This window comes from Magnolia sinica, chromosome 6 (genome assembly GCF_029962835.1).
Source record: "Magnolia sinica isolate HGM2019 chromosome 6, MsV1, whole genome shotgun sequence".
Classification (NCBI taxonomy): Eukaryota; Viridiplantae; Streptophyta; class Magnoliopsida; order Magnoliales; family Magnoliaceae; genus Magnolia; species Magnolia sinica.
Window position 1 is genome coordinate 99,876,814 of NC_080578.1, and position 17,323 is coordinate 99,894,136.

At 40.5% G+C, this 17,323-nt stretch overlaps 1 protein-coding gene across 6 annotated transcripts in view; it reads right to left on the reverse strand.

The window, feature by feature from the left end:
* The window catches only part of LOC131249257 (2-oxoisovalerate dehydrogenase subunit beta 1, mitochondrial), a 57,435-nt gene that overhangs the window by 36,792 nt on the left and 3,320 nt on the right, over positions 1 to 17,323 (reverse strand). The window lies entirely within an intron of this gene.

Below are 17,323 nucleotides of genomic sequence, written 5' to 3' on the forward strand. Positions count from 1 at the left end.
TTGAAGGTGCCTACGCTTGGGCGGATCCTTCACATTAGTCGATTGCGCCAGTTTAGTATCAGAGCGGGTCCCAACGGCTGGGTTAAAGTCCTAGATCAACAACAATCTCGATATTATTGTTTCCAGATTCTTTAATCATAACATTTTGTATCTTTTCCTTTATTTTCTTCATTGCATCCATCCCTCCTACCCTCATTCACTTTTTTTTTTCCCCTTTCTTTTACAAAGCCTGAAAGTCCAACTGACAAGGGGAGACTCTGCCAGAATTTTTGCAGTCATATACACCCATTCCAACCCATTAAAACCCCAAAATCAGCCCTAATCTAGCCCATTAAAACCCAAAAATCAGCCTTCCTTATCCCATTAAAACCCCAAAATCAGCCCCATTCCAACCCATTAAAACCCCCCAAAATTAGCCATGTTCTAACCCATTAAAACTCCAAAAAGCAGCCCTATTCTAAGCCATTAAAGCCTCCAAATAAGCCCCATTAAAATCCCCCAAATCAGCCCGTTCCATCCCATTGAAGCCCAAAAGAAGAAGAATAAGAAGAAGAAAGAAAGAAAGAAAGAAAAAAAAAAAAAAAAAACAAATTGGCCGTATTCTGTCCATTATTTTCCGACATCACGATGTCTACCTGCAGTGGTAATGTCTATCGAGGGAGGCTTACCAATCAACAATGAGACAGTTGCATCACCATGCTATTCGCAATGGTAGCCAATCTGGAAACTGTTATTGACCAATTGCGTGGAAAACAGCATGGTGAGCAACTTGATCCTATTAGAGATCCTGAAGGTGGTCTAAACCCTCAACAAGGACACAAACTAGAACCTTCGATGAACCAAAATGGTACGGGCCCTCGAGAGTCTGTTTATGACTTCATACAATTGCTCTTTGTAGAGAAAGCCCATGACACTGCAATAGAGACACCCAAGAAAGATGATACTACTAAGAAAGTACATGTTGAAGTTCTAGACTTCACATGTCGTCTTGAATACTACTAAGAAAGTACGGGTTGAAGTTCTAGACTTCACAGGTCGTCTTGATGCAAAGGCTTTTATCGATTGGATTACAATGCTAGAAGATTATTTTGTATGGTACAACATGGATGATGTCCAATGAGGTCAAGTTGAAAGGCCCAACAAGAATCTGGTGGTAAAGCATTGATGACAACAATCTCATCATGGGTTGTCCTGCTATCACCAAGTGGGCTGACATGAGGGAGAAACTAGAGAGTAAGTATTTGCCTTCAGATTACATGGATACACTTCTCCGGGAGCTCCTTGTGTTTAAATGGGGAACTTTATCGGTTGATGACTACACTAAGAAGTTCAATGAGCTTTCTATCGGTTGTAAGCTTGTAGAGACAAACCGCATAGCAGCTAACCACTATCGGCAAGGTTATGTCAAGAAATCCATCGCGAGATGGTCATGTATGATTTCGAGATAGTTGATGATGTTCATCTGAAAGCTCGACGAGTTTAACAGCTGCTGCAACAACATACTCCTCGATGTTTTGGTTCTCCAGTTGGGGAACCTCCTGTGTGATGGGGTTCGGATTCGCATTTCAATCGAACTTCACCCCAGGGCTACAGACCACCTCCCCGCCCTTGTCAGTCGTGCCCACAGATGCAGGCTCCTCTTATAAGGCAACCTCAACCATTGCAGCGCCCTTCACCATAGACTTCATACCAAAAGCAACTAGTGGTGCAATGACACGACACCAGAGGACGAGGTACTAATCTTAATCCTTCCATCAGGAGAGAAAGACGGGATGTTGATTGTTACCATTGTGGACAAATAAGGCACTTTTCTAATGAGTATCTGTAAGCCAAGAACCTCCATTATTGCAATAATGAGGACCCCTACTACCTGGATGGCCATGAGTATTGCGATGGGCACATTGAGATGGAACAATTGTATGTAGAACCTACATCACAACCGAAAGACCCACCTGTTGAAACTACGGTTCAAGTTGAGGATGAAGGCCCTACTGTTATCATTCGCCACCTCCTTACTACCATCGAGGAGGAAGAGGAAGATTGGCGATGGACAACTGTTTTCCACACGTAGGTAAAATGACAGGGCAGGTTATGTAATGTGATCATTGATGGTGGCAACGCAATGAACATCGTATCTCAAGAGGTGATTGACAAGCTCAACTTGCCAACTGAAAGGCATCCAAAACCATATAAGGTTACATGGGTCGATGACACTGCCATTCCCATGACTCGAAGATGTTTGGTATCATCTAAAATTGGCATATACGAGTAGAGGTGTACACAAGTCGAACCAAGTCAGGCTTGACACAACTCGACTCGGCTCGGCCACTTGCTGACCCCAGCTCGAACTCGGCTCGGCTAGGTCCTCAAGCTTGGTTGGCCAGCTCAGCTCGGTTCAGTCAGTAGCTCAGGCTAGTTTGAGCCGAGTTCTAGCCAAGATCGAGCCGAGTTCACTTGTGCAGCATTTTCACAAACACGTGGATTGCACCTTCAAAATCTCATTGGATGTAAAACAGTAGCAGTGGCTTTATAGGTATTTCATCAAACACCTTCTAAGCAACATAAAAAATCAAGAAAAAAAGAGTATTTGTTTCATATACATACCTTCCTTATCACCAGCCACACTTCGTTGAGTCATTTCATCAAACACTTGGTGAGTAACATCAATATCAAAGTAACTGAGTCACCGAACTGGTTCGATCCGAGTCAAGTCGAGCTCGGGCAAGCTCGAACTCGGTTCGAAATTTTTTCGAGCTCAAAAAATCAGCTCGACTCGGCTCAAACTCAACTTCAAACCGAGTCGAAACGAGCTTTTTCGAGTCGAGTTAGCGAGCTAACCGAGCTAACTTGATTCGTGTACACCCCTATATACGAGGATGATATTTGGTGTGACATAATTCTGACGAATGTCGCCCATATCCTTCTTGGTCGACCATGGCTTTTTGACCAAAAAGTACAAAGTGATGATGAAGTAACATGCATACTTTCCTATGGCAAGGTCATCATATCCTTCTTCGCCCATTGCAGCCTACATCACCTCCTTCATATGCACCTTTATCATCGACATCAGCTGCTTTTTCAAACTCCCATGTTCTCGCCGTGCGGAAATTCAAAGAAGAGAGCAAGAAGAAGGGTTGTAATGTTCGCTCTAGTCACAAAACAGGTGCAGGAGCCTGTTATCGATCAGGATGAGCCTATTCCTGATGAAATCAAATCTCTGCTACATGAATTCTAAGATTTGGTTCCTGATGATCTACCTGAGGAGTTGCCTCCATTACGAGATATTCAACATGTTATAGATTTGGTTCCTGGAACATCCTCACCCAACTTATTGGCATACTGGATGAGTCCCGCCGAGCACGCCAAGTTGAAGCGTCAAGTTGACAAGTTGCTTAAAAAGGGCTACATTCGAGAGCAAGTCTAGCATATCATCAGGCCGAGGAATGGAGAAACGACATTTCACTGTGATATTATCAATAGCTCGGCTATCTACATGCATGCGCCAACTTCCATCCTTCTTGGGAATAAGTAGGGCCAGCACTGCACAAGGGCTTTTTTAGCCCTTTTATTGGTAAGTTTGTCATTGTCTATTTTGATGACATTCTTATCTATAGTACGTCAAGAAAGGAGCACTTTAATCATCTAAGTCTTATCTTCAAAGTCCTTCATCGTGAGTGCTTCTACGTCGAATTTAAAAAGTGTATGTTCATGAGTGCATCAATGATTTTCTTAGGGTACATTGTCTCGTCACAAGGTGTAGAGGTGGACCCCACCAAGGTGGAAGCCATAGTTGATTGGCCGACACCTACCACTCTCTCTTAAGTTTACAGTTTTCATGGATTCACTACATTTTACAGACGTTTTGTGCTAAATTTTAGCAACATCATGTCCCCAATCACCGATTGTATGAAACAAAGGGAGTTTTGATGGACAGGTTCAACAATACGAGCATTTGATAAGATCAAAGGTAGGATGACCGAATCTCCAGTCTTGCGCCTTCCGAACATTAAGAAAGTATTTGAGGTGAGTTCTGACGCCTCTAATGTCGGCATTGGAGTTCTTAGTCAGCAGGGTTATCCAATAGTTTTCTTGAGTGAAAAGCTCTTTGATGCGCAACGATACTCCACTTATGACTTGGAATTTTATGTCGTTGTGCAGACTCTACGGCATTGACGCCACTCTTTGGTTGGCAAGGAGTTTGTCCTATACTCTGATCATGAAGCACTCAAGTAGTGCTCGTCGTGTCAAGTGGAGCACATACCTTCAGAAGTTTTCTTTTGTCAATTGCTACAAGGCTAACAAGGGCAATCAGGTTGTTGATGCATTAAGCTACCGTATGTATCTATTGTCATCGATGGCGGTCACTGTTCCAGGATTCGAAGAGATACGATGTAAGTATGCTAACGACAAGGATTTTGGGGGTATCTATACTAGCATTCTTAATGGAGAATATGCGAGACACCCACATTTCAGCATTCATGATAGCTACTTATTTCAGGAAACGCAACTTTGCCTACCTAATACATCCATCCGTGAGTATGTGGTGAGGGAGTTACATGCTGATGGGTGTAGTGGACACTTGGGCCATGATAAGACCCTAGCTTTCGTTAGAGATAGATACTTTTGGCCTCGTATAAAATCAGATGTTGCCAAGATTTGTTAGTTTTGCAAGGTTTGCTGGCTTGCTAAGGGTCAAAAGAAAAACAGTGGATTATATCAACCACTACCAATCCCACAAGCTCCGTGGGAAGATCTCAGCATGGACTTCATCCTAGGTTTGCCAAAGACTTCTTGGAAAGTTGATTCAGCATTTGTGGTTGTTGATTGATTTCAAACATGGCTCATTTCATACCATGCTCAAATACAAAGACGCTCTCAAGATTGCTCAATTATTCTTTCGAGAGGTTGTTCATCTTCATGGGCTTCCAAGGTCAATTGCGTCTGATCGTGATACCAAGTTCATGCGTTATTTCTAGAAAACTCTTTGGGTGGCAACGAAAACCAAGCTTCAGTTCTCTAGTGCATACCTCCCTCAAACTGATGGCCAAATAGAAGTGGTCAACCGTAGCTTGGGCAAGTTATTACGGTGTCTTGTTCATGATCATGTAGTTACATGGGTCCTAGTTATACCCATGGCTGAATTTGCTTATAATAATTCAATCAATAGGTCCAGAAGGATGTCACCTTTTAAAGTAGTAACTACTATACGACCGCGCCTTCTAGTTGATTTAGTTCCTCTACCAGTAGAGTCGAGACCAAGTGCAAAAGCTGATGACTTCATCCGCCATATGCAGCAGGTGCATGACGAAGTTTGACGCAATATCGCCGCAAGTAATGAAAGTTATATAAGCAACATGCAGACACAAGACATCACTTTATTTAATTTGTGGAAGGTGACATAGTTATGGCCCGTATTCGTCTTGAATAGTTGCCTCCCAGCACCTCGAAGAAGCTCCATCCTTACAATACGGGACCATTCAAAATTATAAAGAAGATCAATGCCAATGCTTATGTTTTAGATCTCCCACCAGATCTACCGAGCAGTCCTACTTTCAATATGGAGGATCTTTCAATCTAGCATGGGCACTATACTGATGATGGTATTGAAGAACAAGCCATCACACTTCTAGCCATTTTACCGGCTACAAACATGATCATTGATGTTCTCGATGACTAGATCATCTCCACACGCCAAGGTGGTTACCGGAAGTTTCTTGTTTGATGGCAAGGACAACCTCTCTTCGATGCTACATGGATCATAGCTACTGACTTCCAGCGTTTGAATCCTGACCTCTATGAGCAATATCAAGCCATTAACTCGTCAGAGTCGAGTTCTTTCAAGTGGAGGAGGATTGATGCAAGCTGATATGGGCCCACAATCCATGGGCTAGGCCCAAGCCCAACAATTAGCCCATTAATAGGGAGGCCCAAACCTCTTATTTAGGTAATTAGCTAGCAGAATCAATTAGCTAGCTATGAATAATCCATTATTATTGCATCCTTATTTCTTTTTATCTTGTTTCCATATTTATAACAAGCCATTGGTTGTCAATGACATTATATGTTTTCTTTATATGTACATTTCAAAGCCTTATATAAGGGCCTTGGATGAGTAGTAGAATGACAGCTTTGGAATTGAATTAAATTTCTGCAAATTTTCTCTCTATTTGTTTAAGTTCTCGTGCTTAGATTGAAGGTGTCTACGCTTGGTCGGATCCTTTCCATTAGTTGGCTGTGCCACTTTGTCATAGGATCAACCAACATCTCCATGGTAGGAATATAGCTAAGGGTGAACTTCTTATCTCTCACTTGGTCACAAATATAATGATACTTGATCTCATTTTGGTTGGACTTTTAGTGGTGTTTAGGGTCCTATGTCAAGTTAATGGCAAAGGTGTTGTCTATCTTTAACAATACAGACTTATAAATGCTCAGTATAACGCCCAAACTTCAAGTTAATGGCAAAGGTGTTGTCTATCCTTAACAATACAGACTTATAAATGCTCAGTATAATGCCCAAACTTTGTAAGAATCCGTTAACTCATTCACACTCCTAAATTGCAGCACAATATGCAATGTACTCGGTCTCCATAGATGAAAGTGTTGTGGATGTTTGTTTCTTGTTCGACTAAGAAATAGCTCCCTCTCCGATCAAGAATACATATCCTGAAGTAAACATTTCCCAATCGGCGTCATTATCCTAAGCAACATTAGAATATCCTTTGAACTTGAGATTTGTGCCTTCGTAACACAGTGTCATGTCATTTGTTCCTTGGATTTAGTGGAATATGTGTTTGACAATTTGCTAATGAAATTGTCCCAAGTTACTTTGGTAATGACTAACTATGCAAACTGAATAACTAATATCTAGTCCAGTCTAAGGCATGGCATACATTAAACGGCTTACTGCATTGGCACATAAGGTAGTGAAGACAAATGATTTTTCAACTTTAGGTTAGGAACACGATTTGTTGCCCACTGTGTTAACATAAGATACTAGGAACATAAACGATTTCTCAGCTTTAGTCTGGGAGTACGTGTTTGACAGTGAGATTATCTCGGGTTACTTTGGTAACAACTGACTATGCAAACTGCATAAATAATATCTAGTCTGGTCCAAAGCATGGCATACATTAAGCTACCTACTGCGTTCACATAAGCTATTGAGGACATAAACAATTTCTCGGCTTCAGTCTAGGAACACGATTTCCTGTCTAGCTTGGTAGTTTTCTCCATACGGGTTTCAACAACTTTTGAATTTTCCATCCTAAATTGCTCTAAAATCTTCTACATGTAGGTGGCTTGTGACAAGCTTAAGAATCTCCTAGGGGCAATCCTTGATAATCTTTACCTTTAGAATAAAGTTGGCTTCACTAAGATTTTTTATTTCAAAATTTGAAAAAAGTAAATCTTTAGTCATTATTAACAGTTACATATCATTAGTAGCTAGTAAGATGTTGTCTACATATAAAAATTGTATTAAAAAAGATCTTATAAGCCGCTTTATGCATACACAATTATCTTCTTAACTCATTGTGAACCCAAAAGTGGTGATAGCTAAGGGGTACCTCATGTGCCATTGTCTTGAAGACTGCTTCAACTCATGGGCAGATTTTAACAGTTTGCAGGCTTTCTTTGAGTGTATTTTGTCTACATGTCCCGTGGGTTGTTGCATGTATATCTCTTCATCCAAGTTATTATTTAAGATTACAATCTTTACATCCATTTGATATAAAGTATAAACTTGCAACGATGGACAAGATCATGCAAATCGAGGAGAACTTGGTAACAGGTGAAAAAGTCTTCCCGTAATCAACGCATTCTTACCATGTAAAACCTTTAGCAACCAACCATGCTTTGTACTTGTCCACTGTACCATCTACCTTTCTTTCAATCTTGAGTACTCGCTTGTTACCTATCTCTTTACGATTGGAAGGCAGATCAAAAAGTTCCCAAACTTTATTCTTCTCCATGGAGTTGATCTCCTCATCCGTTGCAGTTACCTAATCAGTGAAATTTCGAGACAAGAATGCATCTGGTGAGAATCGGGTTCGTCATCGTCAATCGCGACACAAGAGTAAGATTCACCCTCAATATCAAAGTATCTTGGTAAGAATCAAGTTCATCATCGTTAATCACAACACCAAACTTTATTCTTTTCCATGGAGTCAATCTCCTCATCCGTTGTATTTACCCAATCAGCCGAATTTGGAGACAACAACGCATCCTGCCAAGAATAAGGTTCTTCATCATCAATTGCAACACGAGCAAGATTCACCCTTGATATCAAAGTATCTTTGGGAAATCAATTCTCTTTCACTTCGACATAATTCAGGAGCCTGCTGAGATGTTCTCCCACTGTCCTGATGAACTATGGGAGTATCTCCATTATGAGAAGTAGGGCTTCAACTCTTTTGATATGCATTGTGGATTTCAAAAAGTTATATCTCAACTTTCTGCTTCTTTCGATTACGGTATCCGTCTTTGACAAAGGTCACGTCTCGAGTTCTATCCCATCTATCCTCCATAGTCCTCATAAACTAGAACATATCCATTTAAGTGCACGAGTACCTAATGAACACACAATCGATGGTTTTACTATCAAGTTTACGTTTATGCAGAGCAAGCAGCAAAACATATTCCAAAGATCCCCAAAGGCATAGGTCAGCTAGAAAAGGAATTCTCCCGGTCCGCATCTCATATGGGGTCTTACGAACGGATTTCAACAGGACTATTAAAGACATGGATAGCTGTAAGCAGCGCATCTCCCCAAAAATTGGTAGAGAGATTGGCATGTGGCATTGTGTATTCTTCATTCTCTCTGCAACTCTATTTTGTTGTGGAGTATAAGTCATTGTGTACTGCCAAATAATGCCAGTGTTTTCACATTACAATTAAACGTTTTAGATGTATACTCACCACCTCTATCAGATCTAAGAATTTTAATATTTTCTCAATCTGATTTTCTATTTAAGCTTTGTATTAGAAAAAACAGTTAAAAGCCTCGGAAGCACGAGTAATCGTCAATGAAAGTGACAAAATATTAGGAAATGGTTTCTTAGAAATCTTTTTGAACATACAGTGTTCACAAAATGACAGATCAACTTTGGATAATGAACTAAACAGACCAGAACGAGTTGGTCTTATTATATGGTCCTTTGACCTAGCCTCGCATGCCATTTTATAGATTCAGATACAACAGATTCATTCGACATAATGGATAAAATAAGATGTGCATTATCACATTATATGTCAAGAATAAATAAATATGAAACCAAACTTCCTTATACAAAGATAAGGTTTTAAGTCTTAGCGAAACTTTAACTCCAAAGAAATAAATGTCAAAACCATCTTTCAACAACTTAGAAATAGAAATTAAACTCCAACACATGTCCGGTGCATAAAGAGTATCACAGAATATTAATGTCTGCCCTACATGCATATGGAGACAATAAATGCTAATCCCTAGCACATCTTCAGCAGCGTTATTCCCCATGTACACTTGTAATTCTTCGTGACTACATGCTGGAATTCCTCAACAATATCACGTCACATGCTTTGTTGCGCTTGAATCCTAAATCCACTCATTAAATAAGGTGTTAACGAAAATAATTTCAAAACAAACGCCCGCAAACAAAGTATCTAGTGACTTAGGAATTACCATCTTTTTGTTAGCACACTAACAGACGTAATGCGAGTTTCCACAAACAAAGCATGTAAATTGGACTTTTTCTGATTCTTTTTTCATTTCCCCTTCTTGGGATTAGGAGTCACGGGTTTCTATTATCTTGGAACTCCAATTCCATTGCCCTAACACGTGCATTTGACTTCTGCACATAAGCATTAGCTAATACATCCCAAATTCCCTTAACAGTCTCATCCACGTCATATGTAGGTATGAGCTCCTTGTGCATGGTACTAATCAGGACATTACAAGTTGAGCAATTCTATTTAAGCCGCTTATTGTAGCGGTTCATCGCAACCCTATGTTCTACTAAGTTCCCATCTCCATCCATTATTAGTTCCTCTCGAAACTCATCTAGAGTGTGTGAAATGTTATCCTCGTCTAAAAGGCATCTCACGGTGCGAGATAAGTCTTCATGGTTATTGCTATCAAACTGTTGACGCTTAATTTATTCGGCAATTATTGTCTTGGTGGTCATCTCTACATTATAAAAAGCATTACTACTTCGCTATAATTCTAAGGTATTGGCATTTTTTATCAACATTTCTATATGTTACACAATTTTTCAAGTTAGAAAAGTGACATATCCATCTCATATGAGATCTGAGAGTCCAAATACACGAATAGGTAGTGCAAATTGATCAAGTTATCTGAGATAAGATAAATAAGACGCTTCTGTAACAATCTACGTGTATAACCTGCAATAGTCGAGTGTGTGAATCATTTAGTGAAGGAGATAATGATGCAGGATAATTAACCACTTGCTCTAAAAGCTTAAACTGATAGAGCATGGCTAATTAATCCAATTATCTCATAGCCCAGGCCCCACATCCATGGGTTTGGTCCTCGTCCGAACCCTCCTCATGGGCCCCAAATCACATGGGTTCCGCCTCACACGGGTCGCCCACCCCGCGTGTGCCCCCGTATCTCACAGGCTACCCAACTCGAGCCCGATGTGAAAATGCCCCTGCATTAATAACCCCCGATGAAGAGTCTCAAACACGAGACCTCCCGCTCTGATACCAATTTGATGCAGGACAATTAACCACTTGCTCAGGCTCAAACTGATAGATAATGGCGAATTAATCTCTTTTATCTTTATAGCCTAGGCCCCACGTCCATGCGTTAGGTCCTCGACCGAACTCTCCTCATGGGCCCCAAATCACATGGGTTTCGCCTCACACGAGCCATCAGCCTCAAACGAGCCACCCACCCCGAGTGTGGCCCCTCATCCCACAGGCCACCCCACTCAAGCCCGGTGTGAAAATGCCCCTGCATTAGATAAGCTCCCACTTAGGTTTGCACAACCTTTAATTAATAGAGATCATCATAGCACTAAGTTTTCAATTTTCTAATAATAAATGGGGCATTGATTTAAACACATTGAGCCAAATTATAACGCATATAAAAACCTTATCATAAGAACCAATGAAAATAAGCGCTACGATGAATAATGTATCCAATGATCACCATTGATCATTATCATTCGTGATAGATTCGATTGTCATCATTAATGATCATCGTCAATGATGAATACTTAAATCAACGTTGATCAACATCATAAGTGATGGTTCTAATCACTACAAGACCCATGATCAATAGTGATTGGATGGACATAATAAACGATCTACATTCCCATGGACGCACATGTACCTTACATAATAAAAGGAACATGTAGGTTCAAACATTTTGGTTATAATATTCAAAATGTGTAACCCACCTAACATTATCACATATATGGATATAGTTACAATGTCAAGTTCCATAATCAAGATAATTTAAATTCAAAATTTTATTAATATGTACCTTTTATTTAATATATATCGATCATCATTATCACAAGAGATTTGAATTGTTATATATATATATATATATATATATATATATATATATATATATATATATATATATATAAAGGTATTGCAACAAGGGTTAAATTTTCTTGTAAAAACTCAAGTAGATAACTAACTCTTGACCTAACTCAGCTCACAAATGACCGATTAAAGGCCTTTATAAATACAAGCATAATCTTAACAAGGAAAGTCACTTGGGCTTCAAATTGCACACGTCTCAATTTGTGCACAAATGTTGAGCCCATTTAGGCCATCCAACCACTTGGGATAGCGTAGAATGGTCCCCAAACTCTTGGCGCAATTATAGTATCACAAGACCATCCACATAGCAAGAAAATGGATAATGGCCTAATCCAAGTTTAGGCCCACTAACTTAATGAGGCTGTGGACAGCACATGTGTAGCAATACTTGATGTTAATGGACTTCCATAAGTGGAGCCCATTAGATGGGCAACAAATTTATATTAGGCCCATTAGATCCATTACCGAACCAAAGACTCGTTTCTCCTTCTATTTTCTTCTTTTTCTCTTCTTCTCCCTCACCGAGCCCCCTTTTTAATCTAGGCTTTGCAATGAGTCCATAAAACCCACTTCATCCCAAAACACAAATACGGCCCACCAGGCCAACAAACAGGCTCAAACCTGGGCCGAATTCTTTCATCTCTTCTTCTTTTTCACTAAAGGGTTTCTGGAAACCCATCTTCATTACTAGGAAGCCATGGAGGCCGGCTGCCGTGGCCTCCCGCCGGAGGAAAGAAAGAGAGAGACGCAAGGGAGGAGAGAGGCCTGCGTCCGTCGCTGCCAGCTGCTGCTGCGGATGGCGGCCTGGCATTCGGGGGGTAGAGAAATAGAGAAAGAGGAAGGAGAGATCGAGAGAGAGAGAGTGTGTGTGTGTGAGTTTAAAAGAGAGATTGAGAAATATAGAGAAATCAAGAGAGATCGAGAGCGAGAAAGAGGGAGGTGCGACCGGCTGCCTCTGTCAGCGGTGGCATTGGGTGCCGCTGCCATGTCTGCAGGCGGTGGGCCTCATGACTGGAAAAAAGAAAATCCCTACCGTTGAAACCTCCGTAGGGTCCACCATGACGTTTATATGCCATCCATACCGTTGATAATGGAAGCGGATTAGATACTGAGAGTAGCGAATCCACTACTGAAGCGACGTCACCAAGTTTTGTGGGCCCCATTATGATGTATGTGTTATATCCACACCGTCCATCCATTTTGAGATATCATTTTAAGTTTTTTTTTTTTTTTGTTTATTTACTACACACGCGCACACACCCCCACACACTCCCGAGATATCATTTTAAGTCATGAGCCAAAGAACGAGGCAGATAAAAATCTATAGTGGACCCCACCACAGAAAACGGTGGGGAGAGTGATTCCCACCGTTGAAACTATCCTAATGCCCACCGTAATTTTTATTTGAAATCCAACTTATTCAAGAGTTAAAAAAGACACGAAATAAGAGAAAACACTGCCCTAAAATAATTTCTCCCGATGAATGGAAGGTGTGATACAAAACATACATTAGGGTGATGAGGCCCATGGAACTTGGTGACGTCACTTCATTAGTAAGCCTCGCTCCTCAACCTGTCAGTAGCTAATCGGCGCCCGTTGATAAGGTCATTCGTTATAGGATGAATTGAAAACACAATAATATTAGATGGATGGATGGAGTGGATTTCTCGCAACATTACAGTGGGCCCCACTTTCCGCCAAAAGCTTTGGCCGGCGATCCACGTACGACCGGTTTGTTAAATGCCACTCTCTGTGGGAGCATTTATTTCCATCATGGTTTGGCATCTGTGACCGGAGTAGAAGCCGGATTGCTTGCCACTCTAGGTGGACCCTACCATGATTTGTGAGAAATCCACCCCGTCCGTCAGTTTTGCTAGCTCATTTTAAGATCTGAGCTAAAAAAAAGGAAATGAGGCAGATCCAAAATTTAAGGTGGCTTTACAACAGGAGAAAGAGTGCGGATCCTCTGCCTCTCGGAGGCAGGAACTCCCTGCCTCCAGCGTTTTCATTAGGCAACGTCATTGTAAGTGCCACGTCATTAATTTTTTAAATATATTAAAAAATACATTTAATAAGAACCGTAACGGAGACGTTAAACCGAAGTGGTTTGCGCACTGACTACCTCAGTACGGTAAATGTAACGGGTAAAGTCTGTGGAGCCGACCGTTATTGTCATTCCTGCATTGTATCAACTCCACCCATCTCTTTTAACATCTAATTTTAGGGATTTACAACAAAAATTAATCATATCTAAAGATCAAGTGGACCACACCACCTGAAACCGTGTGAATTGAATTCTACGGTTGAAAAGTTTTTGGGGATTGAATTCTACCATTAAAAAGTTTTTGGGGCCCATGGAAGTTTTATATCAAGATGATATTTGTTTTTTCCATTCATCCATGTCTTTGTGATCTTATGAACAGTTTGGATGAAAAGTAAAAATAATTGGGGGCTTAGAAACACTTCAATGGTGAAAATCAATACTTCCACTATTTCCTTTGATATGGTCTACTTGAGCTTTTGATATACTTTAGTTTTGGGCTCAACTCTTAAAATGATCTGAAAATATGAATGGACGGCGTGGATAAACCACATGAATTCACAATGGGCCCAATAGAGTTTACTCAGTACGATAAGACTTGGTACGCAATCCGATTTCACGTTTTAGACGCAGATTTCCTGCCAAGCCTTTTGCAGTAAGATCCTGCGCAAGGATTCCAGATGGGCCTACTGCGACGTTTGTGATAAATCTAACCCATTCATCCATTTTTAGATATCATTTTAGGACATCATACCAAAACTAATGAATATACAAAACTCAAATGGGCCACACGAGAGGAAACAGTGGGGATTTAGTGTCCACCGTTGAAATATTTATATGGCCACAAAAGTTTTGCATCGATCTAATATTTTGGTGTTTTCACTTCATCCTAGTAAAAATGACCTTTTAAACAGTTTGGATAGCATATAAACATCAAGAGGCCCAAGAAGGTTTCAACGGTAGGAATTTCTTTCTCCACTGTTTCATCTTGTATGGCCCAGTTGAGTTTTTGATCATCCTAATTTTTGTTTACATGTCTTAAAATGAGCTCTAAAAATGGATGAATGGATTGGAATTCTTATAAACATCACGATGGACCCCACCATACATCTAGCGTTGGAACTTCATGCAAAAGGTTTTCCCCAGTGAATCCGTGTACACGGTTTCCATTGGAAACGTATTGGCTACTCCCCTGCCACTTAGTGCTCGTGGGCCCACCATGATGTATGTGTTTCATCCATGCCGTCCATCTATTTGTCTAGATCATTTTATGGTCTGAGACCAAAAATGAGGTATAACCCAATCTCAAGTGACCCACATTACATGAAATAGTGTTGAATAAATGTTGACCATTAAAAACTTTTTAGGGACCATAAAAGTTTTGGATCAAGCTGATCTTTGATTTTTCCCTTCACCTAGGTCTTTATGACCAAACCAATAGATTGGATGTCAAATAAACAATACGGTGGGCCTTAGGACTTTAATGATGGATATCCAATCACCATTGTTTTCCTGTGGTGTGGTCCATATGAGATTTATATCCCTCTCATTTTTGGGATCAACCTCTAAAATTATATGTAAAAATAGATTAACAGAATGGATGAAACACATACATCATGGTGGGGAAGTGATGTCACCCATTTATATGGGTCCCACTATGATGTATGTTTTGTATCCACACTGTCCATCCATTTGGAGAGATTATTTCAGGGCATGAGCCAAAGAATGAATCAAATCCAAAACTCAAGTGGACCCCACCACAGAAAACAGTGGAGAGAGTCATGCCCACCATTTATTACGACTGAATCTAATCCAAACCTCGTCACTTTGTCTACTGAACTCTGTCACTTTGAACTGCAACCCCGTCACGTTGTCTACTAAACCCCATCACTTTGTATTGCAATCTCGTCACTTTGTCTAGTGAACCCCGTCACTTTGTACTGCAACCCCGTCACTTTGTCTACTTTATCGTGTCACTTTTGTATTGACCTCGTTACTTTGTCTTCTAAACCCCATTACTTTATCTGCAACCTCGCCATTTTGTCTACTAAACTCCGTCATTTTGTACTTTGTCTACTGAACCTCGTCACTTTGTCTAGTGAACCCTGTCACTTTGTACTGCAACCCCGTCACTGTTTAGTGAACCCCGTCACTTTGTACTACAACCCCATCACTTTGTCTACTGAACCACATCACTTTGTAGTGCAACATCGTCACTTTGTCTGCTGTACCCAGTCATTTTGTGCTGCAACCTCATCACTTTGTGTACTATACCCCATCACTTTGTCCAGTAACCCTACTTAACCCCATCACTTTGTCTAGTAAAACCCCATCACAAAGTGACGGGGTACTTCACAAAGTGACGAGGTAAGGTAGACAAAGTGACAAAGTTGCAGCACAAAGTGACTGGGTACAGTAGATAAAGTGACGATGTTGTAGTACAAAGTGATGAGGTTCAGTAAACAAAGTGACGGGTACAGTAGACAAAGTGATGATGTTGCAATACAAAGTGATGGGGTTCAGTAGACAAAGTGACAGGGTTGCAGTACAAAGTGATAGAGTTCACTAGACAAAGTAATGGGATTCTAGTACAAAGTGACGGGGTTCACTAGACAAAGCGACGAGGTTGTAGTACAAAGTGACGAGGTTTACTAGACAAAGTGACGAGGTTGTAGTACAAAGTGACGGGGTTCAGGAGACAAAGTGACCGGGTTGTAGTACAAAGTGATGGGGTACAATAGACAAAGTGACGAGGTTGCATTACAAAGTGATGGGGTTCAGTAGACAAAGTGACGAGGTTGCAGTACAAAGTGACGGGATTCACTAGACAAAGTAACGAGATTGCAACACACAGTGATGAGGTACAATAGATAAAGTGACGAGGTTGTAGCATAAAGTGACGGGGTACATTAGACAAAGTGACGATGTTACAGTACAAAGTGACGAAGTTCAATAGACAAAGTGACGGGGTTGCAGTACAAAGTGATGAAGTTCAAAAAGTGACAGGGTTGCAGTACAAAGTGATGAAGTTCAGTAGACAAAGTGAAGGGGTTGCAGTACAAAGTAACGAAGTTCACTAGACAAAGTGACGAGGTTGCAGTACAAAGTGACGGGGTTCACTAGACAAAGTGACGGGGTTCAGTAGACAAAGTGACGAAGTTTGGATTGGATTCAGTCGTAATAAATGGTGGGCGTGACTTCTCCATTGTTTTCTATGGTGTGGTCTACTTGAGTTTTGGATCCGATTTATTCTTTGGCTCATGCCCTAAAATGATCTCTCCAAATGGATGAACGGTGTAAATACAAAACATACATCATAGTGGGACCCATATAAATAGGTGACATCACTTCCCCACCATGATATATGTGTTTCATTCATTCCGTTATTTTATTTTTACTTATAATTTTAGGGGTTGATCCCAAAAATAAGAGGGAAATAAATCTCATATGGACCACACCATAGGAAAACAACGGTGATTGGATATCCATCATTAAAGTCCTCTTAATGCCCATCATACTGTTTATTTGACATCCAATCTATTGGTTTGGTTATAAAGACTCAGGTGAAGGGAAAAATCAAAGATTAGCTTGATCCAAAACTTTCATGGTCCCTAAAAATTTTTTTAATGGTTAACGTTCATTCAACACTGTTTCATGTAATGTGGTCCACTTGAGATTGGGTTATACCTCATTTTTGGTCTCAGACCATAAATGATCTAAAAA